The following is a 24,495-nucleotide window of genomic DNA, read 5'->3' as shown; positions in this document are numbered from 1 at the left end:
AAGATTCATCTGGTGCTTCAAGTTTTTGTGTTTGTTTTTGTGTTACTACTGGGGTTTAAATTCAGGGCCTGGACAAGCTCTGTTAGCTTTACCACCAACACTGATACTCTACGACCTGAGCCACATCTTCTCTTTGGGCTTTTATGGCAGGTAATTGTAGATAATATTTTTCATTGACTTTTCTGTCAGGGACAGCTTTGAACCTCAATCCTTGGATCTCAGCCTTCTGGGTAATTAGGATTACAGGCATAAACTACTGTACCCAACTCCTCCTGTACTTCCTTTTCATCACCTCAATGTTTAATTTTATAGTTTGGAATAATTATCCCTCAATGGGCAGACCTTGTTTCCTTTAGATAATTTGTTATTTGATGGACAAAATGATTAACTTACTCCAGTTGGATTGCTGGGATCTTTTGAGACAACTATACTTTGTACTGATCAATACCCATTGCATTTTAGTTATTTCAAATGACAGAGAATTGCTTGAAAGCAGGGACTAAGCCTCATTCTTTTGTCTTTGGTACCTAGAATAGATCTGGTACAAAAGAGGATAATAGCCCCAATCCACTGGGCTTTTACTAGGGGCCACTTTAAGTGTATTATCTTGCTCAGTCATCACTGTAAACACATGGCATAAATGTCACATCTCAATTTGGGGGATCTGACAACTGTAATACAGAGAGGAGTTTGAATGCCATGGATGAGGCATTTGGACTCTGTACTGCTCTTTCCTGCCCACACAATTATTTAATTGAGTACTAGGCCTTTCATTCTTACTAGAGCCTGTTCCAAATGCAGAATTGTGAGAATTATCATCCTCCTCAGAGCTTCTTGATTTAGAATCCGGTATATTCTGTCTCTTACATTTTCAAAATCTGTCTTTCGAGGTGTAAAATACACATTCAACTTTACCTAAGGGATGCATTATTTTGAGGGAGGAATAAGGTGGCAATTTTTATTTTAATTGTGATTTTTCATTTAAAAAATAACTGCATGGTACCTTTTAATTTCTTTTTTTTAAAGTTTCAAGGGGATCTTTAATAATTTCACATCAATGTTTAACGTCTTTAAACTTTAAAATATACTCAATGTGTTAGTTTACTAACTCTACTTTTGTCACTGGCAACCTATTTAACGTCTAGCAAGACTAGATATTGTAAATTAGGACTCACCTGTCCTTTATATACACTATATGCAGAACAAAATTAAAATGCATAGACACAAGAGACAATGGTCAATCTTGCTTCACCATAAACCCACTGGTTGAAAGACCTCAGCACATCTCCTCCCTCCCTGAGCAGTGCAAGCATCTTATGTACTGCTCAGGAGTGATTTTATCATTCCATTTCCAAAAGACAAAATTTCATTATGAATTTTAGTAAAACTATATCTACAAAATGAATTATTTACTACCTCTACTTTTAACATACTTTGTGCACTTCTAAACATCTAGAGAGACCAGATGTTTCAAATAAGGACTTAACTGTCCACTATATACACAGTAGTGTTGAATAAACCATACACATGTAACAATGATTCTGTCTGAAAGTGTCTTCTAAGCAAGAGCATTCAGGAGCATTCTAGCCTAGAACCTTTCATTTCTTCCAACTCCTCTCTAGTATCACACTTGATACAGGTACGTAGTCACAGATGTTACAATTTTGCTTCAGAAGTCTTTCTCAGAAGACAGCCTTTCTATGAATTTTAACACAATGCATACACATGTGTTAAGTTTACTAACTCTACTTTTGTCATACACTGGCAACCTCTTTAATATCTAGAGACTAGATATTATAAAATTAGGACTCATTTGTCCAGTCTATACACATTATATACAATACAGCAAACTTAAAATGTACGTAACATACAAGGGAAAGGATAAGCTGAATGTCCTCTCTCTCTCTCTCTCTCTCTCTCTCTCTCTCTCTCTCTCTCTCTCTCTCTCTCTCTCTCTCTCACACACACACACACACACACACACACACACACACACACAACTTTTGCAGCAGTTTTTCTGCCACTTTCTTCAACCCAGTGAACAGACAGTACACTGTTCACAGAGGTGGTTTAGCAACTCCATTTCCAAACAGACAGTATTTTCCCAAACTTTGCAAAGCTATTTACAGTATTATTCTACTTCTACTTTTTAAGTACACCAAGCACTTCTAAATACCTTAGAACTGGCTATTTCATTTGCGAACTTGCATGCTGTGCTCACAGCACTGGTAAATACAATTGCACATGCAGCAGTGGTTATGGTCCAAGGTATCTTCTAAATATGGCCATTTTGGCCCTGGGCCATTCCCTCAATTCCTTCTTTCCAGTGGACAAGTACAGGTATATGTAATGCTTAGAGATAGTTAAATTCATATCTAAATGTCATTTGTAGAGAGAAAGCTTCCTATGACAATGCAACACAAAGTACACAAAATGTGCTAATTTTACTACTTTGTCATACACTGGCAACCTCTTTAACATCTAGAGACTAGATGCTGCAAAATTTGGACTTTATTTGTCCATTATATATACACTATATACACAGCAAAACAAAATGCACACTATAGAAAAATGGCACCTGAGGATGTCCAGGTATGAACACACTAGCATATGACCTTTCACAATTGCTCCCTTCCACCTCCTCCAAACCAATGAATGAGTACAGGCAGTACATGTCATTCTGCTCACAGAATGACATGGTGGTTTCCCCATTCCATTCCTTAAAGACAACATACGTTGGGCACTTCTAAACATCTAGACAGACTAGATGTTTTCAAGTAAGGACTCAGTTCGTCCACTATATACATAGCAGGCTTCATTGACTGCACATATGTAACAAATTATAATCTGAAAAGTGTCTTCAAAATATGAGCATTCTAGAACCTTTGTCCACCTACCCAGTATGCTAGAATGCTCAAATTTTCAGAAGACCTTTTTTAGGGATTTAACACAAAACATACAAAGTCTACTAACTATTTTTGTCATACACTGGCAACCTCTTTAACATCTAGAAAGCCTAGATGTACTTTAGGACCTCTTTGTCCTTTATATACACTATATACACAAGAAATTAGAACAAAATGGGACAATGTGACTCTTCACTGTAAGCACTGGTGTGGCCCTCTTTACATTTCTTTCTCCTTGGAACCAGGGCCTACAAAGCACCATGCCTACAACTCAAGCGTTGGACCATCCCCCCCTTCCCCCCACTCCATGCATTCCACAAGGCTTATAAGACAGACGTTTACACAATGTGTTATTCCCCTACTCCTACTTTAAAAATACATCAGGCACTTCAGAACATAAAAGATACTTAAGCACAGTCGACTCTATATACAGCGAGGGAAATGAGATGCACACAGATCCGTGACTGTCACTGGATCGTATTGGTCGATAGCCTCTTCTTCTCTTCTGTTCCACGTCCTCCATCCACAAAACAAACGCGGATGGAGTGTCGCTCTGGTTCTCGCCTAGAGGTGGTCTACCATCGCCATTCAAAGTCACTTCCAGAAGACATTTCTATGGTTTTTACAGAAAATGGGCCCTGACAGCAAGGGTGACTTTCTACCTCTACTGTGTCAAACGTCGGCAACCTCTTCACGTCTGCAAAGTCCAGAAGGACTAAAAGTCGTCTTTTGAAGGTTGGGGGAGGTTGAGAGCAGCCTTTTCATATTATATACACAGGCCTAGAACCAGCCAGTAAGTCTTCGCGGGCTTCCGTGGGCACCCGTGGTCGTCACCACCGTTTCTCCGGTGGCACCAGCCCAACCGCCGGGGCCACCAACCATTGCACCTGCTGGCATCCGGGGCTCCACTCACCTTCCAGGACTGTTAGGGTCTTAGTCGGTCCTGGTGGCAGGGCAGGGAGGTCACCCCAGGCTCCGGACCGGCGGGCTCCGCGGTGAGCTTCCCAGGCCGCCTAAGGTCTCCATCCTCCAGCCCCACAAAGCCTCCGCCATTCTTCTGGCTTTGCTGCGCCATGCCCGTCCGCCACCACTCAAGGGCGCCACGTCCTAGGCAGCCAGGTGAAGCCTGTGTCTGGGCCTGGCAAGATGGAGCCCGGGCTCCGAGAAGCCACCGCTGCCTTCAAGTCATCGTGGGGCCTGGGGTAGGGGGGCGCGGGGATGCGGAGAGCTCGCTGCTACGAGTGCCCCTGAGCCTGCGGGAGGACGGCTGGGTGTGGACCGGCCCCCAGGGCCCTCCGCTCAGCCTCTGGCCTGGGGCCGCCAGGCCCCAAGGGCCCCGGGGAAGCAGGCCGCAGTCCGTTACCTCCGCGCTCTCCACCTTTTAATTTCATTAATCAGAAAAAGTAAGACCCAAATTTGCAGAATGGAAGCCTTAGGTGAGAACCAAGAAAAAAGGGGTCCACCCAGACTATGTGTGACAAGTAAGCAAGGATGGGTAAGACTGGAACCGGAACTAGGGATCACTGCCAGCCTTCTTCCTGTGAACAGAGCTGGAATAGGAGGATGTCAGCCCAGAGCAGGACTTCCACAAAGTCCCAAGATAATTAAGTCCAAGATCCCTCCTCCTCTAACACCAGCTGCTTCTCTGGGCTTTTGCAGGGACTCCAGGAAACCTGAGTATGGGACTCCCTTGAGTGTTGGATCTGAGTTGGAACTGAGCAACCCTCGATACAGATGATTGGCTGTGGACAGGCAGACCTGGGACTTTTTCTGAATGAAGGCTGTCAGAAGCAGAACCAAACTCAGCTGGGAGAGCAGTGGTGGAAAAGTCTTCCAGAGGGGACTTTCCAAACTTGTCCTGACGATCCTGGCACTTGTCCTATTTTAACCTCCTTGGTGAAGGATTCCGTAAGAGCAGGGTTCCATCAGGGCTGATCTTTGCATCCCATTCCTGTCTAAGGCTGAGTTAATGAGCTTCTTCATAAAGAAGCTTCTTGAGTCCTGAATAATGCCATATACAAAGCATAGTTCTATTCTGGTTTACTGTAACCCTTCCTCCCTTTTTCATTTTTTCCTCCTTCCTTCCCTTTTTCCCTTCCCCCTTCTCTTTCTTTTTCTGTTTTTGTAGTACTGAGGTTTGAACTCAGCACTCTTGCTTGCTAGTAAGGTGTTTCTTCCATCAAGGCTATGTCCTTGGTGCCTTTTTGTACTATTTTTCAGATAATGTCATGCAGTTTTTTCTCAGAGCTATCCTAGACTGTGGTTTGCTTATCTCTGCCAGCCAGTGTAGCTGGGGTTAAAGTTGTGAACTACCACATTGGGGCTTCTTTGGTAAGATGGTTTCCTTGTTGAGTTTTTACCCCCATGTTCATTTCCTCTGTGGCATTTTCTTTAAGACAGAGTTGTCCTTTGTGTACAAAGATAACCTATAGTAGGATAGCCTGTTCAAACCTGTAGAATTTATCAGAATTCATAACACAGAGAAGGTTTTTCCCAGAATACTTCCTGTCTTAGCTAACAATATATATCCCTAAAGATGAGGCATTCGGTGGGGGGGGGGGCCGGGGAGAGATGATTTAGAAGGGAATGCCTATGTGAAAATGTGAGAAAGTAGGCTATTTTCAGTTTTGCTATGCTTGAAAGCTTGGCAAATCAGGAGGCACATAGAGAATTAACCCAATCTGTTTCCTGCTGTGCTCCCACTGTGACAGAATCTCTGAAGGCCTTGCCACCTGCCTTTCATTAAGAGAGCCACTGGCACCATGTTAAATCAGGCCCTGGCTCTGGGGCAGGATTGCTTTGCAGGATGTAGACCAAGCATCTCAGTGGTAAGCTTGTTGCTTTCGACAGGGCTAAGGAAGAAAATGTGATTTTGTTGGTGATAAAATGAGAAAGCAACTAATGGCCAAAGTAAGGGAGAAAATTTCTGATGAGTGTTTTTAGCATGGTGTCAGGACTCCTAAAGCTACAGACTAGAAGTGACTAATTAGATTAAACCTGAAAGTTAGGATATGCTAGGTTAAACTTTAAATAAAATGTGGGGACAAATGGCTTAGTACAGCAGTCCTAGACCAGGCTGTTTTGTCCAGCAGAGGAAGGAAATTCAACATGTATGAACCATTCACTAGAAATACTTGATACTTTCCTTGTGATTTTATTTAGTCATAAAAACAAAAATAAGTTCATCTGGGTGCCAGTGGTTTAGGCCTATAATCTAGCTACTCAAGAGAATGAAAAATGGTTCAAAGCCAGCTCTGGTAGAAAAATCCATGAGACTCTCATCTCTAAACAAAGAGCTGGGAATGAAGTTGTGGCTCAAGTGGTAGAACATTAGCCTTGAGCAAAAAAAGTTCATGGATAGCACGAGATTTTAAGTTCAAGCCCAAGGACCTGCATGCACTCATGTGTGAGCACACACACACACACACACACACACACACACACACACCATACAGTCTTGTCATACTCTGTCTAATATAAGTCTCATTTGTAAATTAAGACACAGATGCTCAGAAGGATTTAGTGACTAACCAAAGGTCACATAGCTGATAAATGGTAAAATCTGCATTACACATTGTCCAGTTGTCTCCACATTTTGGAGGTGGAAGATCAGTATGAACTGTCTTTCTTATATTTGGCTCAGCCAGGTGGTGACATAGGATCTGCTTTCTCACACATACAAGCACACACACACACACACACACACACATGCATGTGTAAATATCCATGTATGCACATTTCAGAGAGAGATAGAGACAGAGAGACAGGAATAAGAGAGACATAAAGAGACATGGGGGAAATTTGTGCATGTGTTAAAGAAGATGTGGTGACTAAGACATAATTTGCTTTACTACAGCAATCTATTTGATTGAGTTCCTAAATATGACAAGTTACCAAGAGAATGACCTCAGAAATTACTGCCAGAGATAGTGATTGACACTCAAGACCCTCTTTCAAGGACCGATTACTAGTAGAATGTTGTTGTTTTGATGAGTTTTTCTCAAGCATTTACTTACTGCCTTGCTTACAACCCTGCTCTGACTCACATTGGATTCTATGTATGCTGTGCTGCCAACCCGTCACCCATTACTGATGACTGACTGTGTCACAGTTTGCCTTGGCACTAATAATTCATACAGAGAAACTATCAAATTTTGGAGACCTGTCCTTTCCTTCTCAGCCTATGCTTTCAACAGCATCAATCTTAAGTGCATCTGAAACTAGACAACCCACCACTTTAGGTATGGGCCTATGAGAGTATGGCTTCCCACACTTGGCTTCCCAAGGAGGTCATGAAGCTGGGTGTGGGCCTAAAATAATACATGTCAGGAACAGAAATGACCTAGTAGTGGTGCTTAGTTCAGAAGCTGAAAGACAAATAGCATATTGACTCTGAGTGAGGTGAGAGGCCAGAACTGTCCCATGATGATTGAGAGAGGAGTCAAAGGACGCACCACCTCGTCTGTATGATAAGAAAGCTAGGCCTAGAGAGGAAAAGACCAGATGGCTGCTGTTTTGGTTTGTTTTGTGCCATGTGTAACAAATGAGCGCCCTTTCCCTCCCCCATAGTCACTCAGAACGGTGCAGGATGAACAGCCACCAAACCTGAACTCAGAAACACTCCAAAATCTGAAACATATTGAATGCTGACATGACTGCAAGTGGAAAATTCCACACCCAATTGGTGAGTCATAGTCAAATTGCAGACCCAGTCAAATACTATATAAAATTATTTTCAGATTATCTGTATAAGGTGCACATCAAATGTAATGAATCTTGTGAATTATGTTGGGTCTTACCATTTTGTATATACCCAATCTTCTAATCTTAAAAAACTGAAATCCAAAATAGCTGTAATTTTATACGTCAAAAATTTGTAGTTTGTGTAATGGGCAAACTGGAGCAGAACTGGCTTTTCTACTTCATTTATTTTTGTGTACAGGTCTTGGGACTTGAACTCAGGGTATGGGCACTATGCTTGAGCGTTTTTGCTCAAGGCTATCATTCTACTGCTTGAGTAACAGTCCATTTCTGCCATTTTTGATGTTTAATTGGGGATAAGAGTCTCATGGACTTTTCTGCTTAGGTTGGCTTTGAACCACAGTTCTCTGAGTCGTTAAGGGTAAGCCACTGGTACCTAGCATGGATATTCTACTTCTGAGATGTACAGATGGTAAGATACTCTTGGCTATTGGCTGGGAGCTTGGCTGGGTAGAAAGCCAGGGGTTCTGTTCCTTTTCTATATAGGCAGCTTTCTGTGAGACACTCCACGGGTTGCTTAGATTTCCTAACAGCTTGGCAGCTGGGCTCTGAGAATGAGAGAACCAAGGACACCTGTAATTTCTTTCATGACTTGCTTCAGGAAGCACCACTGTGGTCACATTCTACTTGTGAAGTCCATACATGCATGTTCTCATACAAAGAGAGGGCATCTAGATATTAGTTGTTGTGGAAGACTTGTTAAAATCACACTCAATGGGCAAATGAGATGAGAACATTGCTGTGACCGTTTATAGGGGAAAAATCAGCAAAAGTGAAGTATGGTAATATATACTTCTACTCTCAGGAATCTGAGTCAGGAAGACAGAGAACTTAAGGCATGCCTAGACAACATGGTGAATTGAAGGCCAGTCTGGGCTACATGGCAAGGCTTGGTCTCAAATAAATACAGAATACAAAACAGAACATAATGAAATACTGAAACACAGCTTAGCAAAGGTAAATAGGGAGAGTGCAAGGAGAGAAATTCCAAAAGGCATTCCCATGCTTTGGCTTTAAGACCTCTGATTTACCTTTTTCTCTGTCTCTGTCTCTCTGTCTCTATCTGTCTGTCTCTCTGTCTCTATCTCTCTCTCTCTGTGTGTGTGTGTGTGTGTGTGTGTGTGTGTGTGTGTGTCTGCCTGTCTGTCCGTGTGTCAGTGTTATACATGCCTGAATATGCATCCGAACATATTTGTCATTACTGGAGCTTGAACTCAGGCCCTCATATGCTTGGTTTTCTGTTTTATTCCTGGCTGGCATTCTATCCTTGAGCCATGTCTTTAGTTCCAAATTTTGCTGATTAATTAGAGTTAAGAAACTGAGGCATGATAGTCATGATTATCTAGGCTGACATCAAACTTGGATCCTTAGATCTAAGCTTCCTAAGTAGTCAGGAATACAGATGTGAGCTAGAGAGTTGGGTGTTGATTAGAGTCTTGAGTTTATAAATCAAAGCTAAGAATGGTTGGCAAATCTGGATTTAAGGAATAATTTAACTCAGAGTTTCACAAATGTATTCAGTACACACATAAAGTACTTTTAACTTTGTGGACCACAGTTTTGGTCCCAGTATTTAACACAGCCATTATTGCATGAAATAGATAATACAGAAATGAATGAATGTTGTTTTATTCCAATAAAACTTCATTTATAAAACCTGGCAGTGGTCTGTATTTGGACCAAAATTATAGCTTACTGGCATCTAGTTTAGTTTAGTGACAGCAGAAGATACATGTAGTGTTTTTCGCCAAGAGGACAATGAAAAGAGGGAGGGTGTTTATGAAACTTTTAGGTTAGTATGTTCTGCAATTGGCTCCCAGCTTGGCAAGAAGGGAAGGGAAGACTTGAGGGAAGTCACAGGAAGGATTCCTGGTCCCAATCACATCATTGAATGGCAGGGGGGCAATATCATAAACAGTATGCGGGAACGACAGCAGGTGGAGGCTCGATAAAGAGGATCCATGTATTGGAGATTGCTCGGTGGTAAAGTAGTTACTAGTAGTGATAACAAAGCTTGGAGTGTACAGCATGGATAGCATGGAAGGAAAGCTTTAGTAGAGTGGAGAATTTCAGACATTTGGAAAAGAGATTGTTTCTTGGATCAGCTATGTACATTCTAGAAATGCTCCCTCTCTCTTTCCTCCTTCTTTCCTTCCTTCTTTCCTTCTTTCCTTCCTTCCTTCCCCCTTCCTTCCTTCCTTCCTTCTTTCCTTCCTTCTTCCTTCTTTCCTTCCTTTCTTCCCTCCTTCCTTCCTATTGGCATTACTTATGCAAATTTATAGAGTACAACATAATATTTGATCTGTCTATACAGTATGGAAATATTCAATAGAGGTAACTGATATATCCATCACCTTTCTAACTCACCATTTTTGTGAAGAAAATGTTAAAAATCAATTCTTTGGGCAATTTTGAATTGTACAGTATTATTAATTGTGGTCACAGAGTACTTCAATAGCTCATATTGTAGCTTGTTCTTCAAGTCCTACTAAAACTTTTTTTTTGTCAGTCCTGGGCTTGATCTCAGGGCCTGAGCCCTATCCTTGGGCTTTCTCAAGATCACAGCTCTACCACTTGAGTCTCAGCAACATTTCCAGCTTTTTTCTACAACCCAGGTCTTTGTGCATACTAGGCAAGCACTCTACCACTAGACCAAACTCCCAGCCCCCCTACTAAAACTTTTTACCCATGATCAATATCTCACTTTCTCTGGTAGTACCACCATGGTAGTTCCACCATTCTACTCAGTTTCTATGAAATTAACTTTATTGAATTTCATGTACAAGTGATATCATACAGTGTTCATTCGTTTTCATCTGTCTTATTCCACTGAGCATACTGTGCATTTTCTTTTATTATAGGAAATTCAGTGACCAAATTATGCCTATTCAGAAATTTAAATAGGGATGATAAAACTACTTAAGATTTTATATTTAGTGAAAATCTGTTAATGTGTAACTCAAATTCAAAACGATTTCTTCCCTACAGCATTCCTGGAAAGGGGCTGAAAATTTACTAGTATGCAGCTCTAGTGTGACATATGTCACACAGATGGTGACATTGGCCTTGGTCAAAGGGAAATAGTTACTAGAGTGTTCCATACCTATGACTCCTCAGACCTCTCTGAGGGAATCCCACATCTACATACTAGAACACTTACTGAAAATATCTTTGTATTTAAGGAATGTGTGTGTGTGTGTGTGTGTGTGTGTGTGTGTGTGTGTGTGTGTGTGTGTGTGTGTGTGTGTTGGAACCTAGTTTTCTGAGGCCTCTGGCAGAAAAAGACTCTACTAAGTGCAGAAGAATAACACTTCATACAGGAGGCAGGCTCAATGACAGATGACAACAGAAAGCATCATGGGAAGTGAGAAATGGCTATTTTTGGTCCCCCTGAATGGATGTATCTTAACTTGACATTTCCTTTGCTTGCAAAACAGGAGAAGCAAGGAGAATAATACAGCGTGATAAAATGATATGGGACAACTGGGGAATGGAAATGAGGACATATTAATAAAATTTTGATTGTATAATTACATTAACTTCGGTGATTGCCTTACTTGCTCCTCATTTGGGTGGAGAATTTTTTATGAGCAATTATTGTGAACTTTTATGTACTCATCTATGAGCTGTGGGTAAAGGTACAATAGAAGTGTGGCTGTGGAGCTTCAAATTCAACTCAAACACCTGCTATTTGGTTCTGATAGAATTTCCCTGGGAAGTACTGATTCTGTAATCTTCTCTCTGTGCTATTTGTGTGATTTTCTTACATTCAGAAAAGATTCCAGAGTTGCATCAAAGATGACTGGGAACCAATTTAAATAATTTGGGATAATCACTGAACGCAAAAGAATTTGGGAAGTTTCTGAAACACCAGAGGTACACAGGCTGTTCTAACACCTTCCTGGAATGCCACATCAAAAGCAGCAGCTTCCCGGAAGGTAAACGTTTTTCATGGAGAATTGCAACCCATCTATGATGGGTTTCCTGTGAAAATCAGGGGTCACTAATTGGATTGTATGAAGCTGTCCACTTTCAATGGTTTGCAATGCAAAAGAGGCCTTCAATCTCCAGAAAAAGGCCAAGAAATTTTTATCAGACAGGTTAAAGGAGTAGAAGGCTATATATGGAGGAGTAGAAAACAAATGATTAAATATTAATTCGAAAATATTTGTCATTTCTTAGAATTTTTTCCAGTTTTTATATACTGGATGATATCTTGGGGATGGTGCAAAGGAAAATTGAAACAAAAATGTTCTACCTTGTGGAACCTGCATTATGAAGGAGGTAGATATATTTGAAACAAACAAACAAGATGGAAAGTCAGTTTTCAGTAGGTAAGGGAAGGAAGGCTTTCTTGATGTTGATAGATTAAATCTGGAAATGAAAGATAAAAATGATTATGGGTTAAACTCTTGGAAAGATGAAATCACTATTAATTTCATTGAAGGCTCTAGAAAGTTTAGGATGGTAGAAATAGTAGGGGGGGCTTTATTCTTGTTATGTGTGATCTGCCTCTTAGCCAACCAAGTTGAGATTTAGTGGTGATTGGATGGATGAAGATGTCTGGAAGTCCAAGTGGAAGCCTTAGCTGGAACTATAAATATAAGAATCATTGGCATAGTCATATTATATAAATTAATTGCATTATATAGGCCTTTATAGGATTATGTGCAAATAAAAATTGAAGGCTAAGCATATGAAGACTGGAATATCTATTGGTCTGGTAATGTAGAGCTTTCTAGAGATTCTGATAAGAGTGGCAGAATTGTAAAACCTGATCACACAGTGTCCAGAGCAAAACAGAGCAAGAGAAATTGAACCAGTAAGTTAATGTAATTCATCAAATTCATTTCTTTATAAAGAGAACTTTGGTAGTAAATGGAATTTGGGTTCGGAGTCAAGCATTTTTTTTAATAAGAGAGAAATGACATTGTGCTTTTGAATGTCCACTAGAAAGGGGAAAAATTATGATACACCAGAGGAGAGCTACATTTACGAGTATGTGTGAAGGACAGAAGCCTTGTGCACAAAGGGTTGACTGTAGCTAGGAATTAATGCTGTTAATTCATGGCACTAAAAAAAAAGACTAAAGTCATTCTACCCTGACTCTGGATGGGGCATACAGGAATTGGGGGTTATTTAAGGTGTCTGCCTATGGCTTTCATTTGACTGATGGGAGTATGTGAGGGAGATATAAAGTTAGATAAACTGCATTCCAGTGGATTTGGGGGAAGGCTAGTGCGAAATTGAAGTGCTTGGTTAACTGTGAAGGCAGTATATGGCTGGAGTCAGTGCCTTTCTAGCCTGTCTTTTCCACTGTCACCCAGGAAACAATCACTAAAGTGATCCTACATCTTAGGTACTTATTTCTCTATTATTGTTCATTTCTGTATTCTAATGTTCTGGGTTGAGAAAGAAGGCTATTAGTTTGGAAAGTACTTGGATGTAAAGGTTAAAAAAATAGACCTTAGTGTGTAATATCATAGTTTACCTTTACCCATAAGAAGGTATGTTCCAATACACCCAATAGATGCCTAAAATTGTTAATAACACTAAACCTTATACACAGGTTTTGTAAGGTTACCATAAGTGAGGTGACCTCTGAGAAGGCTTCTGAAGGACTAATGGGCATATAAAATCTAGATTATGGTTTTATTTGACCAAAGAAGGATTCAGGTCTTAGGTGGAACAGAATAAAATGATATCGGTATCATCGTATTTACTGAGAGTGGCATGCAATTAAAACTTTATGAATGGTTTATTTCTGAAATTTCCAGTTTAATGTCTTTTAGGCTTCAGCTGACTATGGGTAATTAAACCTATGGAAGCCAAGATTGTAGGAAATAAGAGATTAGTGTGTCAGTAACTAACTTGAGCCACTTTTAAATGATACTGCACTGTTCCAGAGGTAGGTTGGGAATTTCATAACAAAAAGAAGTAAATACCCCCCTTCTATTATAACATTGCTGTTATTCATTTTGCTCATCCACAGTTACAAATACTCTTTATGTTACTGCTATCATTTTGAATAAACTGTTAACCTCTCTGATCAAATAAGAATCAGAAAATATACTGCACTGGTTTCTCACACTTATAGTTTTAGCATTTTAGGAGCTGTGGTTGCAGTTCAAAGTCAGGCCAGGCAGAAAAAACAGTGAGATTCTATGTCCCCCAAAAGAGCAGATATGATTCAAGTGGAAGAACACCAGCTAAGCAGCAAGCTGAGCAAATGTGGAAGCTCTGAGTTTAAATCTTAGTACCCTCCCAAATGTTTGTTTTTGTCTTTATCTGTGTAGAATTGAGTTTCTGACCTATGTCATTTTCTTATTTTTATTTTTGCCAGAAACTCTTTTTCTCCTTCATTTTGGTGATAATGCCCCTTAAGAATACAGGATTGTACAGTTTGGTCAACTCTGCTTTTGCTCTCATGTTTGTAAATGGAAATCTGCAATGTCATTTGTATTTCTTTTGTTGTTGTTGCCAATTCTGGGGCTTGTACTCAGGGACTGAGCACTGTCCTTGGGCTTTCTCAAGGCTCAGAGCTCTAGCACTTGAGCCCCTAGCAACTCTTCTAGCCTTTTCTATGTATTTGGTACTGAGGCATTGAACCCTGGTCTTCATGCATGTTAGGCAAGCATTCTACCACTAGGCCATGCTCCCAGCCCTGTAGTTTGTATTCTGATTCTTATTTTAAAGGATAGTTTATTTTCTGTTCCTTCAAAAATGGACTGATTTTCCTTCTCTTTCCTTCTTTCCATCTTTATATCCAGGTATGTCTACCCTGGGTATTTCTTTTGTGTGGGTGGGATATGCTGGATCTACTGGCATGTCAGATATGATGGAGTATGTTGGGCTCACCACAGTTTCACACTAGAGCCTGCCCCTAGACCTTTTACATGACTAGTTAGGTACACTTCATTTTTTTACATATTTTCAAATGACTTATAGGCAGAATGACACACAAACACTCAATACTTAATATATACAGTTGGATAAGTTCAGAGCTAAGTAAGCATATGTGGTACATCCAAATCTACAATCTGTGTTCACAGCACATCCACCTACTAGAAGAAGAATCCCAAATGACCCTTACTGTACACTCTATTTTTATTGACAATGAAACAGATAGAGGAAAGCTTAGTTCCCATGGGTTTTCTCTGGAGACACATTCTTGGCTTGTGGGAAGTTGATTTGCTTACTTACCATGTGCTGAGTATGGCTTTTCTAGAAGGAAATTTGGATGCTACCAAGTTAGAGTTTATGATGGTCCCATTTTTATTGTTTTTAATATGCTTTGCTTATACTCTTGCGAACCATTTCAGTCTTCCTTAATGTTTTTTTTTTAAATTTTATTTTTTATTGTAATTAGTAAAAGGGTTACATGATATTTGCCAGATAGAAGGTGCATTAATTCACATACATTGATACCCTTTCACATGTCTTGGTACCCATTTCCCTCCCTCCCATACCCCCCACCCGTCTTGGTTTTCCCCCCTTCCCTATCAAATTTCAAATATCCAAATACAAATAAGTTCAATATATCAGATAACAAAGTGAGATACTATACCAATATGAGATAACCAAGGGACAGCAAATGAGATGAGAGACAACATAGTACATTAAGGACAACAATCATTCATTATATGGCTTTTGTTTCAATATCCTGGAGGTCCTTTCAATTAGCTTCACATTATATGTCCTTATGTATCAAGATTTTGCTCTATTGCAAATCTCTGCTAGTAGAGCCCAAGGTTTCTACTGATTATGACGAATGAGGGAAACCACTGAGCCTAAGTTCCTTTGAGTCTGGCTTACTTCACTTAATATGATTTTTTCTAAGTCTTTCCATTTCCTAACAAATGGGGCGATGTCATTCTTTCTGACAGCAGCATAAAATTCCATTGTGTACAAATACCACAACTTGTTGATCCACTCATCAACTGAGGGACATCTAGGTTGGTTCCATATCTTTGCTATGGTGCCTGCTCCACGCTGGGAAAGCGGCGGAGGGCGCCGGATCTAATCCATGAAAAGTGGCGGCAGTGGAGGAAGCCAGGCTGGGAGCCCAACAGCTGCAGAAACCAGCTCAGAACCGGGCCAGCGAACGGTGGAAGCAGCAGAACCCAGACGTGGAACACAGGCGGCGGCGGAGTTCCGAGGGGAGTGAAAGACTCCCCACCACCGTGGAGCACCCGCAGATGGACGCAGAGGCGTGAGTAATACAGCGCGTCCCCAAACACATCGGGAAAGCAGAGAGGGTGCCAAGCATTAGAACTTAACTCAGATCCCAACACCCCGCCCGAAAAAGAATGGTGGGGGCAGGGGGGCAAGGAATTTAGAATCCTGTCCCTTCCCTCAACAGCCCCCTCCCTCAGGCCATTGACTGGAGATTGACAGGCGGCTACCCATAAGACCCAGCACCCCACCAAGGGAGGCGGGGCTGTCCCAGCTCCCACCCGCCCAACGGGCTCAACCCCCAGCCCTCTGACTGGAGACTGACATGCGGGCCGACCCTAAGACTCAGCACCCCACCAGGGGAGGCGGAGCTGTCCCAGCTCCCACCCGCCCACCAGGCTCCTCTCCCAGGCCACTGGATGTGGAGAGTGGAGGGCGTTGGGACCCTGCCTTACAACAGTGGGTAGGGGGTGCGGGAAAATAGGAGCTAGCATCTGCCCCCCCTCAATTCCTGAGCGGGGCATCCTCCAGCTGGGAATCCTGAGCAAGACACCACCGAGGGGCCCCCCCCCACAGTCACAGACTCTGACAAAGCAGTGGAAACACAGCAGGGATCTGAAGGGCCGACCAGCAGCTAAGCTCCCCTTCTGAGAACCAAAAAGGCCCGGCTCCGCCCTTGGAGCCCACGTCCCCAGCTGGGCCCTGCCCCTGGGAACAGAAGGGTCTCCTGCTGGTCCTGCTGAGAGCCCCTGAAACTCTCAACCCCCAGACCCTTGGCTTGGGGCCGCCCCTGGAAGCAGCACAGGAAAACATCCGCCAACTGCGCTCAGACAGAAGCTCGCAGAGCTGTCCCATGGTCCACTGTGAGGCCACTGGTTGGGTAAGAGCTAGTCGTGCAGCAACACATAAGTTTTATTCTAATACTTTCCAAACTTTGTACTCAAATACGCTACCTACTTACCCCCTGACCTCTCTCATTCTATTTTTCTATCTCTGGACCTCTGTTCGTCTTTCAACTCTTATACTGCATGGATTTACACTTGATGGCTGTTGAGCAACTCTGTATATCTTGGTGTTTAATTATTCTCTAGGCTCAGAGGGACTTAAAGACAATAGAGATTGGATTGAGAGGCTTATTGTTTTGGGTATAAATCACTTATCAGTGGCTTATTAGACTGGTCGGTAACTGCACAAAAAGAAAGAGTGATAACACCAGTCAAAACTTGTGAACATCTAGAGTCTGCCAGCTACAGAGGTCTAGGTTGGTTATATCTGAAAAACTATAATAGTGTTTAGTATTAATCATGCTCCCATTTTCAAATGGGCAGAACAAGAAACTCAGAAAAATGTCAAATCAAGAAACAACATCCCCCACCCAATGTAAACAGACAATGGAACAGTCACTGGCAAACCTAGAGGAGAGTCTTCCAAGTGCTATACAAATGCAATTGATAAACATCATTAATGAAAAATGTGAAAATGTAAAGAAAGATATAAGGGAGGAAGCCATAGCTGAACAAGAGGAAAACATAAGCAAGGTGATAAGTGAAAAAGAAGAAGCCATAAAGGAGGCCATAATAAAGGTTTTTCAAAGAAAGATGGATGAATTCATAGAATCCACAAATAAAACGGTGACTGAACTCCAGCAAATGTTCAAAGAAAGTAAAGCTACTGAGTTAACCACTCAAATGGAAATCAAGGAGCTAAAGAAATCCATACATGATCTAAAAGAAGAGATGCAAGGCATCAAAAATGAGCAATTAGAAGCAAGGGAGATGAAAAATAAAGTAGATAGCTTTGATAGCAGGTTAGACAATGCAGAGGAGAGAATTTCCAGGGCTGAAGATAATTTAGTTATTCTAGAGAAAGAACAGAAAATGAGTCAATCCAAATCTAGGGAAAATGAGAGAGCGCTTCAGGAGGTCCAAGATACAATTAGGAAGCCTAATTTAAGGCTAATTGGTATTGAGGAGGGCGTGGAGAAAGAGGTCAATGGTATTGGAAATATACTTCAGGGAATCATCTCAGAGAATTTCCCAAACATCCAGAAGGTCAGGCCCATCCAGATACAAGAAGCTTTTAGAACCCAAAACAGACCTGACCAGAAAAGAACATCCCACCGCCACATCGTAATCTGAACTGGATCAATAGAAACCAAAAAAAGGATCCTAAAGGCAGCCAGGGAAAAGGGTTCAGTAACCTATAAAGGAAAACCAACCAGAATAACCCCAGATTTCTCAGCAGAGACCCTGCAAGCAAGAAGTGACTGGAAGCATATATGTCATGCCCTTAAGTCAAATAACTACCAACCAAGAATCCTGTACCCAGCTAAGCTCTCATTCATAATTGAGGGAACAATAAAAACATTCCATTCCAGGGAAAAGCTGCAACAATATGTCGCAACAAAACCAACACTACAGAGAATTCTCAAAGATCTTCTATACATAGAAAACCAAAATAAAGGCAATATAGGGAAAGAAATGGCACCTAAACAGCATACCATCTAAGGACCACAAGAACTGTCAAGACACAGGCCCAAATAAAAGTTTTTAAAAATGGTAAGACCTAATAAATATCTCTCAATCCTAACTCTCAATGTCAATGGACTCAACTCTCCAATTAAATGGCATATGCTGTCTAGTTGGATTAAAAAGCAAGAGCCATCGTTCTGCTGTCTTCAAGAGACACATCTTACCCAAAAAAACAAGCATCTTTTGAAAGTGAGAGGTTGGAATAAACTCTATCAAGCTAATGGCTCCCATAAACAGGCTGGAGTTACCATCCTCATATCAGATAAAATAGACTTCAAACTAAAATTAGTAAAAAAAAAAAAGACAAAGAAGGTTACTACATACTACTAAAGGGATCTTTCCTCCAGGAAGACATAACGATCCTAAATATTTACACACCCAATCCTGGAGCTCCAAACTTCATCAAGCAAACTTTACTTACACTGAAACCATACATAGATCCAAATACAGTGATTTTTGGTGACTTTAACACACCACTCTCACCTATGGACAGATCAACAAGGCAAAAACTCAACAGAGAAACCTTAGAACTGAACAAATATATAGACCAACTAGATCTAACAGACATCTGCAGAACATTCCACCCAGCAACAACACAATATACGTTTTTCTCAGCAGCACATGGAACATTTTCCAAAATAGATCACATCTTAGGCCATAAAACAAACCTGGACAGATTCAGAAACACTGAAATTATTCCATGCACACTCTCAGACCACAAAGGCATCAAATTGGAACTGAACACACATCTTCACCAACGAAAACCCTGTAACTTATGGAGACTGAACAACACATTGTTGAATCACCAATGGGTCATCGAAGAGATCAGAACAGAAATCCAACAGTTTATGAAATTTAACAGTAAGGAGCACACAAAATACCAACTCCTTTGGGACACAGCAAAGGCAGTACTCAGAGGAAAATTTATAGCGCTGAGTGCCTACAACAACAAGTGGGAAAATTGCAAACCAACAAGTTAATGTCTCACCTTAACATCCTGGAAAAAGAGCAACAAACCAACCCTAATCCCAGTAGAAGAAAGCAAATTAGTAAAATCAAAGCAGAATTAAATGATTTGGAATCCAAAAAAAACTATAGAAAGAATCAACAAAACAAGGAGTTGGTTCTTTGAAAGAATTAACAAAATTGACAATCCCTTAGCAAATCTTACCAAAAAAGAAGAGAGCATACCGAAATAAACAAAATCGCAGATCAAAATGGTAATATCACGACATAAATTACCAAGATCCAGAATATCATGAGGGAATACTTCTCAAACCTTTATGCCAACAAATTTGAGAATCTAGATGAAATGGATGAATTCCTAGCCAATATTAACATACCCACACTGAACCAAGAAGAACTAAGCCAACTCAACAGGCCTAATTCAAGCTCTGAAATAGAAATGGCAATTAGAGAACTTCCACCTAAGGAAAGCCCAGGGCCAGATGGATTCACAGCTGAATTCTATAAGGTCTTCAAAGCAGAGCTCACACCAATACTCCTCCAGCTCTTCAACGAAATTGAAAATGAAGGTTCCTTACCAAACTCATTCTATGAAGCCAGTATAACCCTCATCCCCAAACCAGACAGAGATTCATCAAAGAAAGAGAACTATAGACCTATATCTTTGATGAACATCGATGCAAAACTTCTCAACAAAATACTGGCCAACCGTCTACAACAACTCATCAAAAAAATTATACACTATGGTCAAACTGGATTCATCACGGGGAGGCAAATCTGGTTCAACATACGCAAATCAATTAATATAATTCAACACATCAACCGGAGCAAGGACAAAAATCACATGATTGTCTAAAGAGATGCAGAAAAGGCATTTGACAAGTTCCAACACCCCTTTATGTTAAAAGCTCTGGAGAAACTAGGAATCCATGGAACATTCCTCAATGTAATAAAGGCTGTGTATGAGAAACCTACTGCTAGTATTACACTTAATGGTGAAAATCTAAAGCCATTCCCTCTAAAATCCGGAACGAGACAAGGATGCCCACTCTTTCCACTCCTCTTTAACATAGTACTAGAATTCCTAGCCAGTGCAATAAGGCAAGAAGCAAGCATAAAGGGGATCCAAGGAGGGAAAGAGGAAATAAAACTATCCCTCTTTGCAGATGACGTGATTCTGTCTTCCTTAATGTTATTTTTGTTTTTGTTTTTTGTTTTTATAGGGCTCTAGCTGTAGAATGAACATGGAAGCTCTCCTTTTTGGCTTTACCAGAAAGTTATTCCAAAGCTGCTACTGCAACCTGCAGAGTCAGCAGTTCTAGCTTCTGAAATGAACTGGCAGCCTCAGGGCTAAGTCTGTGTGGAGGCAAGCACTCTGCTGGATGATGAATACAACCATAAACAGCCTGGACAATGGCCAGCAGACATGTTACTGATCTGGATGATGCCTATTAATACTCTTAATAAGGACATGCAAGTGTCTTTTCAATGTATTATCAGCAAGGACTATTTTACTAGGCCCCTAAATGAAAATAGTCTCAGGGAATTGTTTCACAAAGCTTGGGGACTTGGGAAATTCTAGGAATCTATTTAGAAAGCGGAGGCTGTATTTTTGCACAGTACCAGTCTTGATTTTCTTTAGAAGGGGGAGGTATGGAGTTTCATAAAGTCCTTAAATCTGGTAGAAAGTACCCAGGGGCCTTGAATAGAGATGTAAGTGAACAAAGAGCATGGTTTGCATTGATCATGGAGAGAAGGCAGTGAATTTTGCAAAGGGAGATAAAGAGAAGATCAAATTCTTTAATAGTTTGCAAGGACTATGTAGAGGCCTGTTTTGTGGAAGGGAAGAAAACATTAAAAGGCCCATGCAGATGATCCCATGGAAATGAAATAGAATAAAGTCACCTTTTGTAGGCAAATGTGACTTTTGCTCCTGTATTTCAGTTAACTCTCATAACAGCTTCAGGAGCAATTTCCAGAATGTAAAAATCCAAGGTTTATTGATGGCTAATCTTAGAGATGAAAAGTGGGATTCTATTTGACGCTACCAGCAGCTGAGCCAATGTCTGATACTTACTGTAATGGGGAAGGCTGTAGAGATAATTTATTTGGAATTGAGGGGAAGGTGGAGTTTGATTTGAGAGATATAACTGTCTGATAAAAGAAGTGCATGAATATAGGTTGAAGTTGGAAGTTGAGATGTGAATTTGGAAAGTTGACAATGGCAGCCAGTATAAAGAGATAGGAGAGATGTAGACAGGACCTGGGAATTCTTATGTAAAGGTGTGCTCATTCCTCCTGGAGTGAACAAGCTCCTGAAGTTTAGGGGTAGAGTTGAGAAACTGTGATGGAGGAGAAGGGAGAAGAAAAAGGATGAGGGAAAAATGTTTTCAAGAAGATGTTCAAGACAGATGTAATGGCTACGTGAAATTTGGTGATGAATTTAAACAACAAAAAAGCAACATTAGTTTTACTATAGCCACATTCTATAGCTTGATTGCAGGTTTGTGTCATTATTTTTTGTTTGTTTCTTTTTACCTTTTTTTCCCTTTTTCTTACTTTCCTTTTTTTTGGTGGGTCATGGGACTTGAACTCTGGGCCTGGGTGCTGTCCTTGAGCTCTTCAGCTCAAGGCTACCATCTTACCCTGGAGCCACAGCCCTACTTCCTATTTTCTAGTGATTGATTAGAGATAAGAGTCTCCTAATATTCAGTGCCTGGGCTGGCATTGAACTGCTATCCTGAGATCTCAGCCTCCTGATCTCAAGGCTAGAGATCTACCACTTGAGCCAGAGCACCACTTCCAGCTTTCTTCTAAGTATGTGGTACCAAGGAATCGGGTCTTCATTACATGCTAGGCAAGCACTCTTACCACTAGGCCAAATTCCTAGCCCCATTCAGACTTCTTTTATAATATAAAACTCTCAGTTTGTGTTTCTTTACCATTTTCTTATGATTAGACTGAGATTACACATTTTTATTGAATTTAGTTTCACTTTTGGAAAATTCATCTTTTAAAGGATATAATTCAATATTTCAAAACACTATTCACAGAGTTTATGGAAATACCACCACTATATTATCCCAAAACATTTTCCTCATTCCAAAATAAAATCTCATACCTGGTATATTGTATGTATGTTTATTTGAAATAGGGAAGGGAAGATGGGAAGACAAGATGATTGGGAGGGAGTGGGATGAGGGAAACAGGGACAAAAACATGAGGAGTATCAGTATCCAAGAAGTAATATGCCTATTACCTGACAAATGTAACTGTAACTCCTCTATACATTATCCCGACAATAAAATTTCTAAAAATATTCTCAAAATTATATACTTAGGTTTTAAAAATTCTACAGATTTCAAAACCATGTAGACCTCAAAACTGAATCAGCTTTCCAACCCTAAAGGAATTTCTTTGCTGGCCTCTTGATTGGTTTTAATTCTTGGGGATCTCTTCTTTACTACCAGGTTCTCAACTTGAGCGGTGTAGCTGATGTACTGAATCAAAAGAAGATTCCCACTTAACATCCTGTTACTGAAGTGTCGTGATGAAGCAGAATAGAGCAGGCCATGGCAAGTGTCAAGTGCCACACCCTGACCTGACTGAGTTGATCTGGAAGGAACTGTCCAAGTGTAGGAGCGATGTGCTCTCCAATTCTGTGGAGCAGAGTTTCCATTAGACATCAGTAATAGAGCTGGAAACTGAACTGGTTGAGTGGTCAGAGTCGCCAGTGTAAACGAGGTGAAGCTGAGAGTCAAGCCCTATGAGGGATGCATAACAAATGGCTGTCACTCTGTCAGAACAAAGGACAGTACCAAGGTGGAGGTCACGAGATCCTCACCACAAGGTAAAAAATGATTTCTGTGTGTGTGTGTTTAGTGGAGAATCCTTTCTAATACCTTATTTTTGGGCATTTAAAAAAATGTAACTGTGTCCTCAAGGGCTTCTTCTTCCTTAATGTCTTCCAATAATCAGTGTGTGCCTGCAGGAAGAGGATATCCATGTGTAGTCACAGACCCTTCCCAGGGGCCAGCACAGCCATGACCCACGGACATGTCTGTTGCATGTCTGGTCCCGAGTCTCATCAGAAGTGATATCCTGTTTATTCTCTTCACCAACAGTGGTGTGCTTAGAATGCTAGTCAAATTGCCATAAAAGTCATTATTAATTTATTGCCTCTGCTCAGTTCTTGATATTCTTTTGAATAAGAGCATCTTAAAAAGAAATTCCTGTAGCCATAAAACTTGAATATGTCTAGTTCTGACAGTTATTGTAATTTAGGAGAGTTGCTAAATCTCTGTGTAGTTATGTATGTGCACGTACATAGAGATGTAGAGACTGACACATACACACCAGAGCATGGCTGCTGCACTTGGAAAATATTATTTGTAAAGCACTAGCAGTGTGTCTTGTGATCAGGTAATGGGAATTTCATCATAGCTTTTCCCTGTTCCTCCTCCCTTCTGCCAGTGCGTGTGTACATACATTTGTTATTGAGAGGGAGAGAAGGAAAGAGTCAGTGATAGACAGGGACAGACTGAAACAGAAACCCAGAGAAAGATGGAAAGCAATATCTCATCCCATTGAAAAAGCAAACTGAAACACATAGGGCTTTGTTTTCCAGGGTCAACCAATGATTTTAGAGATTTAGGTCCTGAAACTGACCATTTCTTTTAGCTAAAGTACATTGATGGATCTGAGGCTCTGCTATCAGGCAGAAGGATTTTGCTACTAGTAGAGGCTCATTTTACCTGGTGAAACAGATGTGAATGTTCCCGCCTCTCTTGGCCAGAACAAAGTGAGGATGGATGACTCCTGGGCAGTCCCAGGCTCGTGGGGCATTCCAGAACTTTTCCATCTTGTTTCCTCTGGGCTCTCTACCTTTATAGAATTGCTGGCTCTGTTACTGCACCTGGGCTGTTGCTGTGGTTACCGATAAAGTCCCTGGTGGGAGTCGGGGAGGAGCTGTGTTTTATAAGGGCAAATTATGCTTACATATAATTTGGAAGTTGTAAAACTGAGTACACTTGCCAAGGAATGGAAGACTGTACATCCCTTTCGTAATGACAACGATGGGTCTAGCAGATTCCTAGTTCCCTTTTTTCTCAAATTTTTGTATGGACTTGTGTGTTCGGTAGCTTGTGACATATTGG

The 24,495-nt window shown here is 40.9% G+C and overlaps 2 long non-coding RNA genes across 2 annotated transcripts in view; both read left to right on the top strand.

Annotated features, from left to right (window-relative positions):
* LOC150039488 (uncharacterized) overlaps positions 1-11,521 on the top strand; it is a 46,099-nt gene extending 34,578 nt beyond the window's left edge. The window contains exons 2-4 of the long non-coding RNA XR_016534355.1: positions 4,566-4,814; positions 7,476-7,590; positions 11,441-11,521. This is a non-coding gene — a long non-coding RNA (uncharacterized LOC150039488). The remainder of the gene's footprint in view (positions 1-4,565; positions 4,815-7,475; positions 7,591-11,440) is intronic.
* Positions 11,522-11,567: 46 nt separating this feature from the next.
* Positions 11,568-20,937, top strand: LOC150039487 (uncharacterized). The gene is made up of 3 exons (XR_016534359.1): positions 11,568-11,605; positions 13,460-13,575; positions 20,563-20,937. It is a non-coding gene; the product is annotated as an uncharacterized LOC150039487 (long non-coding RNA).
* The last annotated feature ends 3,558 nt before the right edge of the window (positions 20,938-24,495 follow it).

Source organism: Megascapheus bottae, unplaced genomic scaffold (assembly GCF_031878675.1).
Source record: "Megascapheus bottae isolate mThoBot1 unplaced genomic scaffold, mThoBot2.hap1 HAP1_SCAFFOLD_139, whole genome shotgun sequence".
NCBI classification, from domain to species: Eukaryota; Metazoa; Chordata; class Mammalia; order Rodentia; family Geomyidae; genus Megascapheus; species Megascapheus bottae.
This window is presented reverse-complemented; position numbering and strand designations above follow the sequence as displayed.